Here is a 5,642-nt window from a genome sequence, read left to right as displayed (position 1 = left end):
TGTAGAACCACTATAACTATCATTAGGTAACCTACTAATACTATATACTACCTATTACTCCCAAAATCATTATATATATCATATTATATACACTTTACTATTTCTTTTCTTTAGAAATCAGTCGCCCATGCGCGTGCCCGAGTACGCTGGCAAAATGTCGCCGATCCCACTCACGCACCGCTGCGCTTCCTGACCATGTTTTGGAAGTGTCTGATACTTAATGAACAGTTTATGACAGTGAGCGTACGGAGAGTGCCTGAAAGCGACCAGTCCCGTATCGGTGTACGCGGATATATAGCCTTGATCTTTGGACTAGCCCTCTGTCTGTATAAAATGACTCTTCAGCCGGTGATGACCCTAGGATGAACACCGGGACCCATAATACTTTATAAATAAAATACTATAATCTTATTACTATGTTTACATTCTCATATTATGTGACCACATAAATTAGCTGACCCGACGCGAGGTCGGAGAGAGACGAGGACGAGCGGAGAGACCAGACAGACAGACAGACCGAGAGACAGGACGAGAGAGATGAGAGCGATGTGCCGTGGATGAGAAGGGAGAAGAGGGAGAGACGAGAGAAAGGGAGAAGGAAAGAGAGGAGAGAGAAATGAGAGAGAGACAGAGAGACGAGAAGAGAGAGACCCCCCGATGGAGGCCAGAGAGCGTGATTGAGAGAGGACAGAGGCAGGAGAAGGAGAGGAAAGAGAAGAGCAGAAGACGAGAGGAAATGATGTGAGAGACGAGAGACGGCCAGAGAGAGAGAGAGAGAGAGAGGGTTGGAGAGAGAGAGAGGACGGAGGGGAAAGACGAGAACAGACTGAGAGCGAAGAGAAAAGGAGACGAGCAGAGAGAGAGAGACAGACAGACAGAGGACAGAGAGAGAGAGAGAGACGACAGAGAGAGAGAGAGATGAGAAGAGAAAGAGAGAGAGAGAGAGAGAGAGAGAGAGAGAGAGAATGAGATGGTCGCAACCGCTGAGGAGGACGAGAGAGAGAAAGCAGAGAGAGAGAGGAAGAGAGAGACGAGGCAGAGAAGAGAGAGATTGAGAGAGAGAGAGGATGAGAGAGAGAGAGACGGCAGAGGCCAGAGAGAGAGAGAGGAGAGAGAGAGAGAGAGAGAGATGCGATGCGATGAGAGAGACGAGAAGAGAGAGAGATCGAGAGAGACACAGAGGAGAGAGAGAGGAGAGACGAGAGAGAGCTAGAAAAGATGAGAGAGGAGAGAATGATGAGAACGGCAGAGCGCTGATTCATTGGTCGTATAATACACCTGCATGTCTCCAACCTCATCACATTCTCCTTCATAGATCTGTTGAGAGGTCCGTCTTGGACCCCGGCGGCGTGACCGGCAAGATAGTAGCGTGACGGGGCAGCGGGGATAGATGGCCGTGACGGGGCAGCGGGGAGACATGGCAATGACGGGGCAGCGGGGATAGATGGCCGTGACGGGGAAGCGGGGAGAGATGGCCGTGACGGGGAAGCTGGACCACAAGGCTCGATAGTAAATATACCGCTCCTGCTGGCAGTTATATCCATCTATTGTCGCGCCTATAGTTGCTGTCCGTTGCTACGCGTGTATTTTATTGCCTGACTGTATTCCTGCCAAGCAAAATATCCTGCATATATGTACATCTAGGGTCCAGTTGGACCGCGGGGTCCTCAGGGAGAGCGAGGAAGTCCGGGAGTGACGACAGAAGTGTCTTCTGGTGGTCTGACTAATGAGGAGGAAATCGACATGATACGTCAGCGAGTAGAGGCGCAAATATTCTCTAACTGTAAGTAGGAGTTGTATCGCTTTCATGTGACACTGGAGTGCCTGCGAGTTTAAAACTTTATATTACAACGAATATTTAACATAACAGCGCTTGGTTAATAATTAAATGTATTTTCCCCTTTTCCTTTCAATTTGGGATAATATATAATATACAAGTGTAAATAATATAGTAGTTAAACTGTCTAATATCCTAATCCAAATACGCAACACCATTTTTTAAATAGTAGCAATTGTTTTTGACTGGATTCTATATGGTTTAATATATTACAATTGTCAATACCGATGTGCATACTAATATGTTCTACTATATAAACGATTACTATTATATCTGAATCATGTCGTAAAATGAATAACAACGAATAACTCACATGAAACAATGAATACGAATTAGAGATAAAGAAATTGCAAAAGCATAATTTGCGCCTCTTATAATAGTTTAATTTAACATGTAATTCTACCCAATAGATCGCGCCAACGTAACCCATGGTGGAGCCATGTATGTGAGATGGGGAAGAACGACTTGTCCAGAAACTGGTGCAGAACTCGTCTATAACGGTACCATATATATTACAAATTATTGCAGGGCCTTATCCTCAGTGAGGATGAAGCGGCCAATCCTTAGATTTCTAGGAAACGAAAATATACGCCGAATAAATGTAAATTATTATAAACTAGTGCAAGTGATCATGTCGCGATTGTTAAACCCCTCATTCCAGACCCTCTCGCCACAACATGCAGTTTAACTGGAAACCGCGCCCCTCCATTGTTATTACCGAGCCGAAGCACTAAAATGCATTCTTTCCCCAGGAACTAGTTCAAACAACGGTTCTTTATTGACACGCGTTCCGTAAAAACTGCTGTTCCTTCCAATCAGCGTACAATGTATAAAAATTGATTGAGGGAATGACATGCCGACACTTTTACATGCATCGATTAGGCGTGGTAGGCAGTGCTCACTACACTCACCACGGGGGAGGTGGGAACTACCAATGTCTTCCCTCAGTCCCGCAGTGGGGCAGGTTCCAAGATGGATTCCAAGCAAAAAATTACATGTAAGTCCTAGACTTTTGATTTATTTCTGAGACGAATGAATGAGTGAATGAATTAATGAGTTAATGAGTGATTACCTCACGGAATTAGGGCATAAATGAGCAAGCGAGCGAGCGAGCGCACGAGCATAAAAGTGTGAAACTTTTAAACGCCATTTATTCGTGTCAGAAAAAGTAGGCCGACGCTACGGCTTTAAATGTATTATGGATTATGATCGCGTCAAATCTTCAATCGCGGTAGGTATGGAGTGGAATACGAAATCAATGGATTCAACCCGTTCCTGTCGAGTCATCTATCAGGCAAGAAGTTACAGAATCATAACGCTGTGTGCGCAGTGTGCCGTGTACCCGATCGTGCCAGCGAACAAATGATCCCTGGCTGGAACACATGCCCTCCGAGTTGGTCACTAGAATACCACGGGTAAGGAAGATCGAGTATACTTACTTAATAAGTAATATTATCAACGAGCCCAGAAACGTAGTTTAGCAGCATGGGGCTCGGTCTGTCGATATCAACGGGTACTACAGATATGTAACCGAGGTAGTTTCAGGTTAGTTTAGTATTATTGTTTATGATCTGAAGTATGTTTAGGGTGTCTAGGGTTATGGGTCGGGTTACGGTTGCTTAGGTTGGTTAGGGGGTTAGTGTGTCGGTTTAGGGTTAACACCTTCTGTAGTCGACAAGTCTAGTACACTTTGTGTATACATATATGTTCCTCGGGTACATATCTGTAGTACCTGATACGACAACGACCCCTTGAGCGATAGTTTATGGCTTGTTAATACGTATAATACTGGGCTAATGGGTGAGGAACACTAAAATAAACAACCACTATTAAAAATATATGACAATAGACTGATCGGTATGGATAGACTAGAAGAGTAATCAATAAATTAACATCCTGCTATACATGAATACACGTTTTATGTCTCTCTGGTGACAAATTGCAAGTTCGTACCTAGTAGCGATAAAGGTGACGGCAGCGTGAATGTTGCTGCTAGTGTTGTTTACTATACCGCGTCGAAATAGCAGATGTTCACATTTACTTGCTTATAGCAACTGCATAAAATATTGCGATATTCACTGCAATGGATAATCCTAATATTCGCCCTTGTATTCTCCAGCTACCTCACGTCGTCGCACCACAGCCACCAGGGTCGGTCAAACTTCGTGTGCGTGGATGAAGATCCAGAGGCGAATTCCTCGGGAGTAGCAGACGAGAACGGAGGTCTGTGGTACGTCGTGGAGGCTAACTGCGGGTCACTGCCATGTCCAAACTACGTGAGTGGACGGGAGATCACCTGTGCTGTCTGCACTAAGTAGTGCACATATTTCACTTACTGTATCATTCGTAACTCGGCTTGACGATCTGGATTAATACGTACCGATTAAGATAATCGACTCAGTAGATTGGAAAATAGGATGCAAATAGGGACTACCTTCCAAATACATAATATTATCGAAATTATCAAGAGCGTATTAAGTTAGGTTATTATACTTAATATGCTATTGAAATTATCTATTGCAGAAAATCATGTAATTCCTTATGGGATTAGTTATTTTGGTTATGGGCATCCCGATAAATTTTCCGTATGCAATTCTTATTGGCAATTCAACATTCACTATTCACATTATTCTCAGACAATATTCATTATGCGTGCATGGGTATCGGCTGAATAAATCAAGTAAGTGGTTTGCCCGATGTGTGTGTTACAAGTTCGCGGCTTCCACACGTATTGATGCATGAGCATTACTTAGTAGTTAGCACTTAGCAGCACAGAGTTCTTAGCTGACACCTGCTAGTTTAGGCAATACTAACTAATTTGGCGTGTGCGTATGCCTGTGTGATGCGTACACGAGTGAGAAACACGGATAAACTGGTCTGGCTTGACCGAACAAGCAACAATATTTGAGCAGGACGTGATATTGACTTTAACTGATAGGTCAATGATTGATAACATAAGACTATGTCATTGCGTGCACTCAGTATCAATTCATTTCATTAAACATTTAGTGCAAGGAATAAAGGAAAACGATAACAACCGGCATGTTACTTAATTACCACGATAATATTAAATAACCAATGATATGCATGTTACCACGATAATATTAAAACAACTACAAAACGCAACTGCCAAGTGTCGACAGCTGATTAGATATTTAACAATTCATTCTTCTATAGTGTCTTGTTTTACATGCTAGCACTACTATTAAACGCAGCTTAATAGTAATTAAGTCAAACATATATGTCCCTACATGGGAGTCAGTAAGTTACTAAAAAGCAACTTATTTATCCAAGAAAATCATCAACTACTTAAATTTCAGTGTACATAAGATAGCTACGATTTTTCTGCTATTTAACTTAAATTGTGACTGGAAATAATTGTGACTGGTGTGAAATAAATGGGATTCTTTAATTGAAAGAACTACTTCGTTGATAACGTTATCATTGTTAGCAATCGATCAATCATGAGCTTTCTAGCATTTGACCAATCGTGGGCCTCTTAAGAAGCGACCAATCGTGAGCCTTCTAACAATTGACCAATATCGACCAATAGTGGGCCTTCTAGCAATCGACGAATTGTGGGACTTCTAGCAATCGACCAATCGTGGGCCTTCTAGCAATTGTCCAATCGTGGGCTTTCTAGCAAATCGACCAATCTTGGGCCTTCTAACAATTGACCAATCGTGGGCCTTCTATCAATCGACCAATCGTGGGTCTTCTGACAATCGACCAATCATGAGCCTTCTAGCAGTCGACCAATTGTGAGCCTTTTAACAATCAACCAATCATGGGCCTTCTAACAACC

At 42.9% G+C, this 5,642-nt stretch overlaps 1 protein-coding gene across 1 annotated transcript in view; it reads right to left on the bottom strand.

Annotated features, from left to right (window-relative positions):
• Positions 1-3,873, bottom strand: part of LOC106820863 (monoacylglycerol lipase ABHD12-like) — a 35,288-nt gene extending 31,415 nt beyond the window's left edge. Inside the window, exon 1 of the mRNA XM_014825457.1 lies at positions 3,791-3,873. The gene's annotated coding sequence lies outside the window, so the exon portion shown is untranslated. The remainder of the gene's footprint in view (positions 1-3,790) is intronic.
• Between the last annotated feature and the right edge of the window lie 1,769 nt (positions 3,874-5,642).

Source organism: Priapulus caudatus, unplaced genomic scaffold (assembly GCF_000485595.1).
Source record: "Priapulus caudatus unplaced genomic scaffold, Priapulus_caudatus-5.0.1 Scaffold50, whole genome shotgun sequence".
NCBI lineage: Eukaryota > Metazoa > Priapulida > Priapulimorpha > Priapulimorphida > Priapulidae > Priapulus > Priapulus caudatus.
This window is presented reverse-complemented; position numbering and strand designations above follow the sequence as displayed.